This window comes from Bos javanicus, chromosome 14 (genome assembly GCF_032452875.1).
Source record: "Bos javanicus breed banteng chromosome 14, ARS-OSU_banteng_1.0, whole genome shotgun sequence".
Classification (NCBI taxonomy): Eukaryota; Metazoa; Chordata; class Mammalia; order Artiodactyla; family Bovidae; genus Bos; species Bos javanicus.
This window is the reverse complement of record NC_083881.1, coordinates 66,869,153-66,886,542: the sequence shown is the minus strand read 5'-3', so window position 1 is coordinate 66,886,542 and position 17,390 is coordinate 66,869,153.

Genomic DNA, 17,390 nt, shown 5'->3' with positions numbered 1-17,390 from the left:
TAACTTTTACTACACATGTCCTAGATTCCAGCACTGTGCCAAGACCTTTCCTTTTACTAACTTATTTAGTCCCCATTTAAAAGGAACATATATACTTAGGAGGTTAGGGTCACTTGCGCTCCCACAGAAGAGGAAACTGAAACTGTGGAAATTTCTGAAGTGATTTCCCATAATCCCTCACTAGCCAGTGGCTGAGCCAGGATCTGGAGACAGGCAGCTGGCTAAATTCTGCTCCAGCGCCCTCTCAGCTTTTCAGAAGTTCATTAGATAACCTGCTGCAACAGTACACTGCATGCGCTAGAGCTTCTAGAATGAGGGAAGCGTGTTGGTGCTGGCCCGTGCCACACCAGGCCACGCAGAAATCTACCGCATCCAGCCCAGGGGGCCACACTTCACAGTTAAGACGACGGAACAAGGAGCTCCTTCAGAGGAAAGTGGTCAGGACGGCAAAGGAGCCAGCCCACATCCCACCAGGAGAAGCTAAAGGAGTTGGCCCGAGTTCCCTGAAGAAGCTGCTTCTTTAAATGCCAAATGGGCTTATTCGTGGAAAAGGGACTAGATTAACTCTTCATTGGCCTCAGGGGTCAGAACTACAAGAGAGATGGGATGTCACTGGGAGAAAGCCTTCAGCTCAAAAGTCTGCCAACCCTGGGGAAAGTGAGAGTGACAGGTTTGCCCTTCCCTAGAGGGACTCACGGAGAAGGCAATGGCACCCCACTCCAGTACTCTTGCCTGGAAAATCCTATGGATGGAGGAGCCTGGTGGGCTGCAGTCCATGGGGTCCCACAGAGTCGGACACGACTGAGCGACTTCACTTTCACTTTTCACTTTCATGCATTGGAGAAGGAAATGGCAACCCACTCCAGTGTTCTTGCCTGGAGAATCCCAGGGACGGGGGAGCCTGGTGGGCCACCGTCTGTGGGGTTGCACAGAGTCGGACACGACTGAGGCAACTTAGCAGCAGCAGCAGCAGCAGCAGAGGGACTCACATAGGCTTGACCACCAGGAGGTGGAGTGTGGTCGTAGGGGCCCCCCGAGCAGCAGATGCATACCCGGACAAAGCACAGAAGCCCGCCCTGTGCGTGAGGATTCTCTGATCTTTGAGGATGACCTGCCCCCTCCTCTCTCAGACATGGCCAGTCTAGAACCATGGGGTGTTGCCTGAGCCCTCTTGCAGCCCCGCATCCAGCTGGCCCCAGATGATTGGAACAGAGGCAGATGCCTGATCCAAACACAGCCATCAGAGTCCCATCCTGGGAATCTGGGCTTAGAAATGGACAACATCCAAGTGGCTGACCCTCTACTGTGTACGCATGAGAACCTTAGGGCAGCCATGTTTGCCAAGTAGCCAGAGGAGCAGAAAAATCAGTCCACATGAAAGAAGGAGAGCATACAACAAGATGCTTCCAGGTCTGGGTGCCAAGCGCCATCTGAGGCCAGCTGCTCCCCTGCTCCCAGCAACAGGGGAACATCCTTGTATCCTTTTACGAAATATTCCCCAGGGAGCTTGTGACCCTTGTAACCGAGAGAGTCCTGATAAGAAATAGTGGCTGGCCATCAGGTCCCTCCCATTGAGGGTCTGTAATGGGAGAGCCTGTCCCAGTGCAGCCCTTTGAAGTCGACTCCTAAATAGCCAGGAGCCTGTGTGCTGAGATAAGAGCCTGAAATGGTCATCTTGGGGCTTTTTCTTTCTTCCCTCACTTTCTGACCTTGAAGGGAACAGAAGGCCCTGAATGGAGCAGAACTTGAAGTCTGCTGCCCTAACAGAGATTAGGGAGGGCCACTCCCCCTTTAGGGCAGCTAAAGTCCTTGAGCTGCAGGGACACAGAGAAAAGGAAAGAGCTAATAATCAGACTCCTTTACTTCCAGACTCTTGAGAATCAAGAGCAAGCCCTGAGTGGAAGAGAACACAGACCAAGTTAATTCTGTAATTAAGAGTAGAAAGTCACAGAGGAGGAGGGAGCCGCCGAGCAGCACTCTCCCTCAGAGAGATGGGGAAAGTCAGCATTGGAGGGGGGCTACTACCATGGTGAGACCCTGACCTCTGGGGGGCTCTGTACTCAGAGACAGAAGGACCAGAACTAGGTGGGGTACAGGAAGGCCTCTCGGGGAGGGAAGTCTGTATTGAGAGGCGTCTGAGCCCCTCACAAGCCCATCGAGGGCCTGGAGCTCATGCCAGCCCTTCAAGGAAGCAGTTCCAGTGCAAAGGGCCTGTCCACCAGCCACTTCCATCAAGGCAGCTTGCATGCCCCGGCTCACCTGGCAGCCTGGGCTGCAAGGATAGCTTAGCCCCCATCAGAACAGCCCTATGTGACTCCTCCCCTATCAACTGCCCAAAATGTACTGATGTCCCTAAAACAGAAAGTGGAGCCTTAACCCCAGGGGCCGTGGTGTATGGAAGCAGGGGTCCAGCCCCTGGGCTGGGCAAGACAGCCAGAGGGGAGCCTTACCCCCAGCCCTGATGTACACAATTCACCGGTTCCAATGACTGGAATTGGAGACCACTGGGGTCCATCTTCAAGGGAAGATCACAAAGGAGGGATCTTGAAGGATGTGGGTACTGAGAAAAAGAATGCCATGGAGTCAATTGCCTGTTTTTGTGTCTATGAGCAATGTACAAACATCAGTTGCTTTACTCAGTGTACAAGGTAGGAAACTGAGGCTGAGTGACGGGAAAGGAGAGAAAGGAGACGGGAAGCAAGTTTGTCGAAACCCACAGAAGGGAGGGGCTGTGCTAGGCATGTCCCTGCCCAGATCGGTTCCCCTGGGTCAGCTCATGTCCTCAGCTTCTGTCCTTCTTGGCAACTCTGTCGACACAGGGGCTCTCATCTTGCCATCCCTTGGATCTCTCCTGCTTCTGTCTGCCTCCACTTCCCCGCTCTAGACCTGTGGTCCGCCACTAACACATCCACCCTGCAGAGCGCACTCAGCCACGCCCAGCTCTCCAGAGGCCATTTCCCCCTTCCTCCTCTCAAATCAGGCTGCTCTTTTCACCTCGCCCAAAGACACTCAAGGCTCTGAGGCAGCATCAGTATCCCCACATCGTTCTTACCCCTCTGTGAGTCCCCTCCCCACTGAACACCCTCTCCCTGAAAGCTCGCAGCTCTCTCTGCCCCTCCCTTTCACTACATCTGTCACTCTCCTTGATCCACTACAGTCACTAACTCTGACATCTGATTTATCATCTTCACACTCTATCCACAGCCCCGCCCCCAGCTTTCCCAGGATCTCAGCTTCCTGCATCCCATGCCTCACGATTTATTTTTTTCCCTTTTTTGCCATCAAGCATATTTTATTTTTTTAAGTATACTTAAGTATAGTTGATTTACGATATTGTGCTAATTTCTACCATATGTCACAGTGCTTGTTATACATATACATTTTTCATATTCTTTTCCATTATGATTTACTCATAGGATATTGAATACAGTTCCCTGTGCTCTGCAGAGGACCTTCTTTGTTTATCCATTCTCTATATAATAGTTTGCATCTGCTAACCCCAAGCACCCACTCTCCACCCCTACCTCCCCACCCCCTTGGCAACCACAAGTCTGTTCTGTGTGTGTGTGTCTATTTCTGTTTTGTAGTTAAGTTCTTTTGTGTCATATTTTAGATTCCACATACAAGTGATATCATATGGTATTTGTCTTTCACTTTCTGATTCATTTCACTTGGTATGATAATCTCTAGGTCCATCCCTCTTGCTGCAAATGGCATTATTTCATTCTTTTTTTGTAACTGAGTAATATTCCATTGTGTGTATATATATATACACCACATCTTCTTTATCCAAATCTCTGTAGATAGACATTTAGTTTGCTTCTATGTCTTAGCTATTATGAATAGTGCTGCTATGAAGATAGGGGTGCATGTATCTTTTTAAATTTTTTAACGTATTTATTTTTAATTGAAGGATAATTGCTTTACAATATTGCATTGCTCTCTGCCATACAGCAACAGGAATCAGCCACAGGTGTATGTGTCGCCTCCCTCTTGAACCTCCCTCCCACCTCTCGCCCCATCCTTTCCCTCTAGGTTGTCACAGAGCCCTGATTTGAGTTCCCTGAGTCATACAGCAAATTCCCATCGGCTATCCGTTCTACATATGGTAGTGTATATGTTTCCACGCTCCTCTCTCCGTTTGTCCCACCCTCTCCTTCCCAACCCTGTGCCCACAAGTCTGTTCTCTAGGTCTGCATTTCCACTGCTCCCCTGCAAACAAATACATCAGTACCATCTTTCTAGATTCCATATATATGCATTACTATACGAGATTTGTTTTTCTGACTTACTTCACTCTGTATAATAGACTCTAAGTTCACCCACCTCATTAGAACTGACTCAAATGCATTCCTTTTATGACTAAGTAATAGTCCATTGTATATATGTACCACAGCTTCTTTATCCATTCATCTGTTGATGGACATCTAGGTTGCCTCCATTCCTAGCTGTTGCAAATAGTGCTGAAATGAACATTGGGGTGGATGTGTCTGTTTAGGTCTTCTGCCCACTTTTTGATTGGGTTGTTTGTTTCTGTGGTATTGAGTTGCATGAGCTGCTTGCATATTTTGGAAATTAATCCTTTGTCAGTTATTTCATTTTCTATTATTTTCTCCCATCTGAGGGTTGTTTTTTTCACTTTGTTTATAGTTTCCTTTGCTGTGCAAAAGCTTTTAAGCTTAATTAAGTCCCAGTTGTTGTTTTTTTCCATTACTCTGGGAGATGGGTCATAGAGAATCTTGCTGTGATTTATGTCATAGAGTGTTCAGCCTGGTTTCTGCTCTTACATTTAGGCCTTTAATCCGTTTTGAGTTCATCTTTGTGTATGGTGTTAGGTATGTTCTAATTTCATGCTTTTACACATAGCTGTCCAGTTTTCCCAGGGAGGGGTGCACGTATCTTTTTGAATTAGGGTTTTCTCCAGATATATGCCCAGGAGTGGGATTGCTGGGTCATGTGGCAGCTCTATTTTTAGTTTTTTGAGGAACCTCCATACTGTTCTACACAGTGGCTACACCAACTTACATTCCCACCAAGGGTGTAGGAGGGTTCCCTTTTCTCCACACTCTCCAGTATCTATTGTTTGCAGATTTTTTTATAATAGCCATTCTGAGCAGTGTGCATACCTCATGTTTCTGAATTACGTCTGCCTCTGCTCCATCTCCACAAACCCATTCTGTGAGCACACCCTGAGCCAACCCACGGCTGTTCCTCTGCTAACATCTTAAACTCCATCATTTGAAATCTGAAAGTTTTTCCTCTACTGCAAACAACTTAACCTCCATCAAACTGCTCATGAGGAGTATCGATTGGCATCCCCAAGTTTGACCTAGGCCTTTTGATGACGTGCTCCTACCCCAGCTCCTGGACCCTGATGGGCAGTCTCTGAACACAGATTCATACAGACTCCTAGGGAGGGTCTAATGGGGAATGACAGTGTTTCCAACTCATCTGATGTAGGGAAGCACTATTCTCCCAGAGAGGCCATCTTCAGATGGAGGTTTCAACTATCCTGAGAAGCTCTTTCAACTCCTACAGTCTGCCTGAGCACAACTCTCCTTGATAATTCTCATTCTAAGTGAAAGCATATTTCATTGTATGCACTAAGTATTTTACATGTACAGTATACAGTAATTCATTAGTCTTCATGATAATCCTCTGAACTCAATACTACTATCCCATTTTACAAATGAGAAAATTGAGCCACAAAAAGGTAAAACAACCTTCACACAGGTAGTAAGTGGCAGAACCAAGATTCACACTCAGCATCCATGCCCCAAAACTCAATGCACTGCTGCTGTTGTCAAGCCAATGGCAACTGGGACCACCAGGCCCCTCAAGATAAGGTCAGCCCAAACTTGCGTCCCTATCTTGAGGAAACTGCAGTGTTCTCCCCACATCCTGAAATTTTTCAAAAGGTCAAGGGTCTCATGGTCACCTCTGGCACTAATTGGGTGGCTCCACTAAACTTGCCATAATCCCCGTTCTTGGGATGCCACGTCTCATGGATATTCATTTATCTCTACTCTGGCATTGACCCAGTGGGGAAACTCAACCCCTTTCATTGACTGGGTGTTTTCAAACTGCAGGCCCCACCTATTGGCAGGTCTTAAAACCAATGGTCACTACCAGCACTTTTTAAAAATTAACTGAAAAATATCAGAGCTCATGGGAGGAATCCTGGCAATGCGAATTGTACCACCAATGCTGTGCTTGGTTCCTCTCTTCCAAGCAAGAGGCACAGTGGCCAGCATCTGAGGAACACACGTAGTGACCAGGAATGGGTCGACTGTTCTTTCAATCATGGAAGCCTCATTCTACTTCTCTGCTTATCATGGTCAATTTGACCACTACCATAATGAGAGGGTTAATTTGGTGTCCTTTATATGAAAATGTGCATTTTCCCTGTAGGCAAAATTGTAGAATCATTCAACCGAGTTTGGGTGTGTTGAGAGCTTAGTTAAACTATACCATAGTACTGCTGCCTCCGCACGTATTCTGTGTGGCCAAGTAGACTGTTGGACCCACCCTAGCTCTTCCCCCTGAGCGTATGCCTGGATAACAGCCCACAGAGTCACAAACAAATGTCAGTTCTTGATACAACTCCCCTAGCAACCCGTGATCAAGTCTTTCCTGCCTCCCAGGACCTTCCCTAGGCCCCTTAAATAAGACCCCCTTGGAGCTTGCAAAAGCCCTGCTTTGAGGGGTTTGAAAGGACTGATCCAGGCTTAGCCCAGAAACTCCAAAGCACTCTACCCAAGGACCCAGATAAAGGCATGTGTCCCAGGTCCTGCCACTCTCTGTGTCTACACCCCGCCTGGACCTCCTCCCTCTGTGGCATCTGGAGGTGGGCTGTGTACCTCCCCTGAGATCTCTCCATTTTCATTTCTACCATGGTCCATTATTGAACTGGGGGTCAGCATTCTGTGACACCCCCTAGGCTCTATGTAACAAGTGCTGGTTTAACAAAGTCACAGCAGCTTGCAAATTTGCAAAATATTTTTCAAAAGGTATGCTATCAAACATGTCATTTTTTAGATTTCTCAACAATTGTTACCTTTCAGTACAAACAATACAAATTGACCATACAAATGATATTTTATTGCTAGAAGACAGAAGAATGATAAGCTGAAACATCCCGAGGCACTTGCTCAGTTCTGCTGCTAGATTTGAAGTTCAGTTCAGTTCAGTTCAGTCATTCAGTCGTGTCCGACTCTTTGCCACCCCATGAATCACAGCATGCCAGGCTTCCCTGCCCATCACCAACTCCTGGAGTTCACTCAAACTCATGTCCATCGAGTCAGTGATGCCATCCAGCCATCTCATCCTCTGTCGTCCCCTTCTCCTCCTGCCCCCAATCCCTCCCAGCATCAGAGTCTTTTCCAATGAGTTAACTCTTTGCATGAGGTGGCCAAAGTACTGGAGTTTCAGCTTTAGCATCATTCCTTCCAAAGAACACCCAGGGCTGATCTCCTTTAGAATGGACTGGTTGGATCTCCTTGCAGTCCAAGGGACTCTCAAGAGTCTTCTCCAACACCACAGTTCAAAAGCATCAATTCTTCAGCACTCAGCTTTCTTCACAGCCCAACTCTCACATCCGTACATGACCACTGGGAAAACCATAGCCTTGCTACCCATATCAAGTAAAATGGCAACTTTATCAGTAAACTTGAACTTAATTTGAACAGCATTCTAGAAAAGTAAAAACTGAATGCAATATTTTATAATGAAGAGTACATAGAATAAGGGCTTATCTAATCCCTTGAAAATGAGAGAACCCAATATATTTTTTGTGACCATATATTTTCTACAAATCCCACAAAGTCTTTTCAAATAAAGGGAAAAAAGACAAATTATTGACACAATTCCTAATCTGAGAGGTAGTTCAAATCAATCTCTGAAGTTAGCTTCCAGGGTTTAAATTCCAAATCCCCCTACTATAGGCTGTGATCACTTGGGTGAGCTTCTTTACCTCTCTGTGCCTCATTTCCTTATCTGTAAAGTAAAAAATAATAACAGTAGTTAATTCATGGTGTCACTGTAAAGATAAAGCTTGCCCTGGGACTTCTCTGATGGTCCAGCAGTTAAGACTGCTGATACAGGGGACACAGGTTTGATCCCTGGTCTGGAAAGATCCTAGCTGCCACCAGGAAACTAAGCCCGTGTGCCACAGCTACTGAGTCCCACATGCCTAGAGCTTGTGTGCCATAGTAAGAGAAGTCGCTGCAGTAAGAAGCCCACACACCATAGCTAGAGAGCTAGCCCCCACTCACTGCAACTAGAGAAAGCCCTCCTGTGGCAGCGAAGACCAAGCGCAGCCAGGAATTAATTAAGTAATTTTAAAAACAAACCAAAAAAGGTAAATCTTGACCCTAGAGAGTCCTACATATAGGCATTTGTTTATGGTATTCTTAGTCATCCTACAGCAGTTAATAAGAAAGTCATAACCTCATATATACTGACATACAGTGCAACAAAAGAGAAAATGGAACACACAGCTCGAAAAATATTATTTCTTTGGCATGCATAAATATGGTGAATGCTATTTTTAATGATAAATCATCAGTTTTTATAAAATCAAAACTCTTCCTCTTGGTAAAAACCCAGTATATCATGCAGAACACATAGACTAGTATAGATTTTGAGATCCAATTTGAGGGCACCAATATTATAATAGAAACAATCCCTGGGGCTTTCCTCATGGCCCAGTGATAAAGAATCTGCCTGCCAGCGCAGGGGACACAGGTTCAATCTCTGGTCCAGGAAGATCCCACATGCCACGGGACAACTAGGCCTTGTGCCACAACTACTGAGCCCACGCTGTGAGCCGCAACCACGGAGCCCATGCACCACAACCACTAAAGCCCGCATGCCTGGATCTCATGCTCTGCAGCAAGAGAAACCATTGTACTGAGAAGCTCACGTGCCCCCGCTAGAGAGTAGCCCCCATTCACCACAATAGAGAAAGCCCACGTGCAACAACAAAGACCCAGGGCAGCCATAAATAAATAAATCTTAAAAAAAAGAGAGAGAGAGAGAGAAACAATCCTTTTCATTTATGTCAGATATGTGTGGTAAGACAATGCATGGAGAAGTTGTTGAATAATTTAAACTGGGTCTCTCACAACTGAATTGAATAGTTATAAAATTAGAAATGGGGCTTCCCAGGTGGTGCTGGTGGTAAAGAACCCTCCTGCCAATGCAGGAGATGTAAGAGACAAGGGTTCAATCCCTGGGTTGGGAAGATCCCCTGGAGGAGGGCATGGCAACCCACTCTAGTATTGTTGCCTGGAGAATCCCATGGAGAGGAGCCTGGCGGGCTATGGTACATAGGGTCGCACAGAGTCATACATGAATGAAGTGACTTAGCACACACACACACACACACACACACACAAAATTAGAAACACATGTTATTGATCAATATGAATTAAACCGGGACACTATAATGAGATTAAAAGACACAGGACAGTAAATACAATTAGAAAAAAATGGAGTTATTAGAAAATGGATAGACGTTACTGTTTGGAATGTGGCTTAAATATCTTGAGGATCTAAAGATATTTTACAAAGCTCATGGACAAATTGAAAAATACAGGCTAAGGTGTTAAATTTATTAAAAGAACCTCACCAAAACTGACTTTGGGAATATTTTATTCAGAGATTAGAGCTAATCATATCCATTGAAAGTGGTAAGCAGGGTATATGAATTCCAGAATGAAATTCACATTTTTCTAATTGAGAGGTAGTACTAATTGATAATTTTTTCAAACATGATATTTGTTAATAAAATGGCCTATGTTGCTGATGTTTTCAGTATTCTTAATGAACTAAACTTGAAACCATAAAAGAAAATCAACAAGATAACACATCCAAGGGTTTCAAAGGATTTTAGCCAAGTAAGCTCAAACTACTGCAAAATTGCACTCATCTCACACGCTAGTAAAGTAATGCTCAAAATTCTCCAAGCCAAGCTTCAGCAATACGTGAACTGAGAACTTCCAGATGTTCAAGCTGGTTTTAGAAAAGGCAGAGGAACCAGAGACCAAATTGCCAACATCCGCTGGATCATCGAAAAAGCAAGAGAGCTCCAGAAAAACCTCTATTTCTGCTTTATTAACTATGCCAAAGCCTTTGACTGTGTGGATCACAATAAACTGTGGAAAATTCTGAAAGAGATGGGAATACCAGACCACCTGACCTACCTCTTGAGAAACCTATATGCAGGTCAGGAAGCAAGTTAGAACTGGACATGGAACAACAGACTGGTTCCAAATAGGAAAAGGAGTACGTCAAGGCTGTATATTGTCACCCTGCTTATTTAACTTCTATGCAGAGTACATCATGAGAAACACTGGGCTGGAAGAAGCACAAGCTGGAATCAAGATTGCCGGGAGAAATATCAATCACCTCAGATATGCAGATGACACCACCCTTATGGCAGGAAGTGAAGAGGAACTCAAAAGCCTCTTGATGAAAGTGAAAGAGGAGAGTGAAAAAGTTGGCTTAAAACTCAACATTCAGAAAACGAAGATCATGGCATCTGGCCCCATCATTTCACGGAAAATAGATGGGGAAACAGTGGACACAGTGTCAGACTTTATTCTTGGGGGCTCCAAAATCACTGCAGATGGTGATTGCAGCCATAAAATTAAAAGATGCTTACTCCTTGGAAGGAAAGTTATGACCAACCTAGATAACATATTCAAAAGCAGAGACATTACTTTGCCAACAAAGTTCCATCTAGTTAAGGCTATGGTTTTTCCAGTGGTCATGTATGGATGTGAGAGTTGGACTGTGAAGAAGGCTGAGCGCCGAATAATTGATGCTTTTGAACTGTGGTGTTGGAGAAGACTCTTGAGAGTCCCTTGGACTGCAAGGAGATCCAACCAGTCCATTCTAAAGGAGATCAGTCCTGGGTGTTCATTGGAAGGACTGATGCTAAAGCTGAAAACTCCAGGACTTTGGCCACCTCATGCGAATAGTTGACTCACTGGAAAAGACTCTGATGCTGGGAGGGACTGAGGGCAGGAGGAGAAGGGGACGACAGAGGATGAAATGGCTGGATGGCATCGTCGACTCAATGGACATGAGTTTGAGTGAACTCTGGGAATCGGACACGACTGAGAGACTGAATTGAACTGAACTGAAGTAATAAACAATGGCTTTCGCTACTAAATCTTCCCATTGTCGTTACAACATATCAAAGAAAACATTACTAGTTAACTCAACTAGAATTAGAGCTATTTCACAAGTCTCTTCCACCCCAAATTTTTAATTTTTAGCTTTCCAAAAGAGAAATTGAAACATTAAAGAAAAACACTTGGATTACAAATCCATTTTCTTTTCCAAACCCTGATTCAATAACTGAGTTTAACTTGATGCTGTCCAAAAAAGAGAATAAATTACTGCAGCTTCGTCATTTGCCTTGAAGAAAGATTACAAGATTTGCTTATGTTCATTACTTTGGATTGAGACTAAGAAGTTTTTAAGTAGAAAAAGTATGTTGCTAACATTATTATTCATGGTAACCCATTTGGGTGAACTTAATTTTTAACCTTGACCGCATGAAAAGGAAAAAATTGTGATCAATCGCTGACCAGATATGCCAGAAGTAGATGTGTCTTAGGATAAATTTATGAACAGGTGAGAACTATCTCACTATATTTTTATTTGTTTGAAATTATAGTAATTTTATTTATTTGAAACTGTTTTCATTTGCACTTAAGAATTAATACCATAGTTGATATCGAAGCTTATGTTTGTACTTTATCACACAAAGTAAGGCTAAGTATCGTATCATGGAATAATATATGTCTTTGTACCTGTGTGGGGTGGGGGGTGTGCAGTCCTGGACTGAATGAAAACTCCTTCCAAAAGGATGACTTTAGTCAGTCCCCTCAACCCGACTCTAAACCATCCAGGAAAACATCAAGCCCCAGGCAAGGGGCTGCACAGCACAGGGAGGGGTTATATGGCCAGAACATAGAGCTGTCAGCTTAGAGCTGCAATTTGATTGTCTTGCTCTTCAGTTGCAGCCACGGGGGTCACTTTTGGACCCCGCTAACCTGCTGTTTGCTGGCTCGTCTCCCCCCTTTTCCATTCCTTCCCCTCACCATCCTCCCAACTCACTTCCCCAGAGCCCCAAGAAGCTCCAGATTCATTTCACTCTACTGAGCTCAGTCTTCCTACTCCCTTCTGCAACCCCGCGTCCACCTTAGCATACCCGAAGCCTCTCAAGGTCTCAGCTAAATAAACACAGGCCCACTTCCCTCTGGAAGATCTCTTCTTCACATTGCCAGGCCCCAAAGCCACAGACCCAACCCACCTTCCTTCGTTCCTGGAATTCAGAAAGTCTATCTTCTCAATTGTAAGTCTCCTCAAGGCCACCTCTTCCACATCCTCAGACACTTGGCTCATTGTTCTTGCCCCAGTCCTGCTTCTCTCCCTCCTTTCTTACTGGACCTTGCTATTGTACGATGTCCTTTTGTAGCAGCCAATCTCTGGGGAATAAATATGCCTACATCCAGGACCTCTCTAAGAAATCCTCCTTCCTGCGCTAAGATCTGAAACTCTCCCTCAGGAGCTATTCCCTCTTGTTGTTGTTGTCATTGTTTAGCCTCTAAGTCGTGCCTGACTCCATCCATGGGATTCTCCAGGCAAGAATACTGGAGTGTGTTGCCGTGTTCTTCTCCAGGGGATCTTTCCAACCAGGGATCGAACCCACAACTCCTGTATTGGCAGGTGGATTCCTTACTTCTGAGCCACGAGAGGAGCCCATTCTCTCCTTGACCTCTCCTTAAAGTGGCTCCACAAGTAGTAATCCTTACTGAGCACTTAGCTTCCCCTGGATCCAAGTGCTTCACATAGATTACACTCACAGCAGCCCAGTGAGGTAAATTCCATTGGTTCCTGCATTTTACTGGAGAGATGAATGAGGTTTATGGAGACAAAGTAACTTTGCTATTCCTGCTGCTGTAAGTGGGGCAGCTCAGTCAGTTCAGTGGTTCAGTCCTGTCCAACTCTTTGCGACCCCATGGACTGCAACACGCCAGGCTTCCCTGCCCATCACTAACTCCCAGAGCTTGCTCAAACTCATGTGCATCAAGTCGGTGATGCCATCCAGCCATCTCATCCTCTGTTATGAGCAGCTGGGATGTGAAAATGCCACGGCCCTCCCCGGCAGCCAGGCTCATACTCAGTCTCTCTCCTAACACACTACTCCACCCCTCTGCTGCTGTAAGATTGCACCTTTCTAAAAAAAAAAAAAAAAGATTGCACCTTTCTGGTATTGACTTGTATGAGCTGCTTGTATATTTTGGAAATTAATCCTTGGTCAGTTGTTTCATATGCTATTATTTTCTCCCATTCTGAGGGTTGTCTTTTCCCGTTGCTTATAGTTTCCTTTGCTGTGCAAAAGCTTTTAAGTTTAACCAGGTCCCACTTGCTTATTTTTGTTTTGATTTCCATTACTCTAGGAGGTGGGTCATAGAGGATCTTGCTGTGATTTATGTCATAGAGTGTTCCGCCTATGTTTTCCTCTAAGAGCTTTATAATTTCTGGTCCTACATTTAGGTCTTTAGTCCATTTTGAGTTTATCTTTCTGTATGGTGTTAGGAAGTGTTCTAATTTCATTCTTTTACATGTAGCTGTCCAGTTTTCCCAGCAGCACTTATTGAAGAGGCTGTCTTTGCCCCACTGTATATTCTTACCTCCTTACATTACCATATGTAAAATAGATAGCCAAAGGGAATTTGCTGTATGACTCACAGAACTCAAAGCAGGACTCTGTAAAATCCTAGAGGGGTGGGCTGGGGAGGGAAATGGGAGGGAGTTTCAAGAGAGAGGGGACATATGTTATACCTATAGCTGATTCATGTTGATGTTTGGCAGAAACCAACACAGTACTGTAAAGTAATTGTCCTTCGATTAAAAAAAAAAAAAAGATTGCACCTTTCACCCAAACCATGCCCTAGTGAAGCTGGGGCAAAGAAGTAAAAAGAGAAGGAAATCTGATCTTCTAAGAATTTGTGAGCCCCAGGAAGACAAGGACTTTGCTTATTCACTGCTGTATCCCCAGGACCTTCATAACCTCATCTAAACCTAATTACCTCCCAAATACCACCAATACCACCTCCAAATACCATCACATTGGAAGATAAGCCTTCAACATATGAATTTTGGGGAAACACAAGCATTCAGTCCGTAACACCCACTATGTAGGGAATACTAGGACAGAAGCTAGTGCCATGAAGTTTGGGGAAACACAAGCATTCAGTCCGTAACACCTACTATGTAGGGAATACTAGGACAGAAGCTAGCGCCATGAAGTTTAGCCATGCCGCCCACTCATTCATTCATCCAGTCAAGAAGTATTTATTTATTGCGCACCTGCTCCATGCCAGACACTCTTCTAGATGCTGAGATGGCAACAGTGAACAAGACAAAGTCCTTGCCCTCATGGAGTTTAAAGACTAGTGAAAGAAGCAAAAAAAAAAAAAAAGAAAGGAAATATATTTTTAATACAATGCAAAGGAGAAGTGCTGACCATTAAAAATAGTCAAGCTGCAGAGAGTTGAGGTTTATCAAGGTTGGTAATACTTGAACATAACCTGGAGTGACATACGTGGGCAGGCGACCAAGCACATACCTGTAGAATAGGGCCACGGCAGAGGAGAGCAGAGCACAGCACAGGCAGGTGTGTCCTTGGTTTGCCTAAAGAGCAGCCCCAACAGAGGATGGCAGAAGTGTAGCCTGATAGAGGGAAAAGTTGTTACAGCCTTGCCCACTAGCCCACCAGATGACTTGGTACAAACTAGAAAACACTTCATTGTCAATTGCCAGAAAGTTATAATAATGAATGCACAGATCTATGATTGCCACCAATACCAATGATACCCCCCTGGAATTGTGAGAAGCATAACTTGCACAACTGTATGGCCCTGGGTGGGAAAGAAGACCAGTGAGAGGTCCAGGCAAGTGATATCAACTGGGGAGTCATCAGCCGCTAGATGGTCTTGAAACTCATGGACCTGGAAGAGATGATCTGGGAAATGAATCTGGCTAAGGAAGAGACAGAAACCGTGAACTTCCAGATGTTCAAGCTGGTTTTAGAAAAGGCAGAGGAACCAGAGACCAAATTGCCAACATCCGCTGGAACATCAAAAAAGCAAGAGAGTTCCAGAAAAACCTCTATTTCTGCTTTATTGACTATGCCAAAGCCTTCGACTGTGTGGATCACAATAAACTATGGAAATTCTGAAAGAGATGGGAATACCAGACCACCTGACTTGACTCTTGAGAAACCTATATGCAAGTCAGGAAGCGACAGTTAGAACTGGACATGGAACAACAGACTGGTTCCAAATAGGAAAAGGAGTACGTCAAGGCTGTATATTGTCACCCTGCTTATTTAACTTCTATGCAGAGTACATCATGAGAAACACTGGGCTGGAAGAAGCACAAGCTGGAATCAAGATTGCCGGGAGAAATATCAATCACCTCAGATATGCAGATGACACCACCCTTATGGCAGAAAGTGAAGAGGAACTCAAAAGCCTCTTGATGAAAGTGAAAGAGGAGAGTGAAAAAGTTAGCTTAAAACTCAACATTCAGAAAACGAAGATCATGGCATCTGGTCCCATCGCTTCATGGGAAATAGATGGGGAAACAGTGGAAACCATGTCAGACTTTATTTTTGGGGGCTCCAAAATCACTGCAGAAGGCGACTGCAGCCATGAAATTAAAAGACGCTTACCCCTTGGAAGGAAAGTTATGACCAACCTAGATAGCATATTCAAAAGCAGAGACATTACTTTGCCAACAAAGGTCCATCTAGTCAAGGCTATGGTTTTTCCAGTGGTCATGTATGGGTGTGAGAGTTGGACTGTGAAGAAGGCTGAGCACCGAAGAATGGATGCTTTTGAACTGTGGTGTTGGAGAAGACTCTTGAGAGTCCCTTGGACTGCAAGGAGATCCAACCAGTCCATTCTGAAGGAGATCAGCCCTGGGATTTCTTTGGAAGGAATGATGCTAAAGCTGAAACTCCAGTACTTTGGCCACCTCATGCGAAGAGTTGACTCATTGGAAAAGACTCTGCTGCTGGGAGGGATTGAGGGCAGGAGGAAAAGGGGATGACAGAGGATGAGATGGCTGGATGGTATCACTGACTCGATAGATGTGAGTCTGAGTGAACTCCGGGAGTTGATGATGGACAGGGAGGCCTGGCGTGCTGCGATTCATGGGCTTGCAAAGAGTCGGACACGACTGAGTGACTGAACTGAACTGAAGGAAGAGACAAGTTGGAGACAGAGCCCAGGCATGGTCCGACATGTAGAGGTCCAGAAGAGAAGGATCTAGGTGGTGAAACTGGGGAGGAATGGGCCGGGAAGCTGGAAGGAAGCCAGGAGAGTGCAGTGTTCTACAAGCCAAGGGAAGCCTGCCTCAGGAAGAAGTGACACGTCGAAGGACGCTCTTAAGCTGAGATAAGGAGTGAGAACTTTCCACTGGATTGATCAGTGTAGACACACAGAGTTTTGATGGAGTAATTAGGACCAAAACTTGATGAGAATGGATGAAAGAGAGAACAAAAAGGGAGGAAATGGAGACAGCAAAAAAGAGGCAGCTCTCTGAAGGAGTTCTAAAAAAGGAACACAACATGAGTCTGGAGGCTGAGCGGGATGCAGGATGAAGACAGGAGGTAGTACAGTAGGTTTAAAGCACAACAGAATCAAGGGGTAGAGGACGAGATGGGAGATGCTGAAGAGACCAGACAGGTGGGAGCAGGGCCCCCGAGCAGCTTGGACTCAGGGCACAGGTGGAGAGCCAGCCTTGAGTAAGAGTTTCTGTAAACTTGCCCTCAAGTTACAGGGGGATAGAGAACCCATGGGAGTGGTGGGGAAAGCAGGCAGCGGTGGATCTGGCTAGTGAAGCCTACCAGAGTTCTCGTCCACCTCTCTCATTTTCTCGGTTAAGTAAGAAGTTAGGCTGTGGGTGATAGGAGGAGAGCATTGGCAGTCTTAGGAAAGAGAAGAAAGTGAACCAGTTCTCTCAAAGGGTAGATAATGAATTGATTATCTACCCAATTCATGATAATGAATTGATAATGAAAAGTCACTCTGCCAGGCCGGGCTGAGAGCCTACCTCAAGTCCATAGCCATGAATTGAAAGCCTGGTCAGACACAAGCCACCCTCAGCTGCTGCTGGGAGCGGGTCTGGCTAGTGAGAGAGGTGGATTTTACCAGAGTTGGAGTTTTGCCAACAAGTTCAAAGAAGGGAGAGACAAACAAAGGGGTCGGGTGGCAAGAGAGAAGATATAGAAAGACGGTCTGTGAAATCTCAGCTAGGTAAAGAAGGAAGAGACAGCAATGGAAAGAAGGAAGAGGAATGGA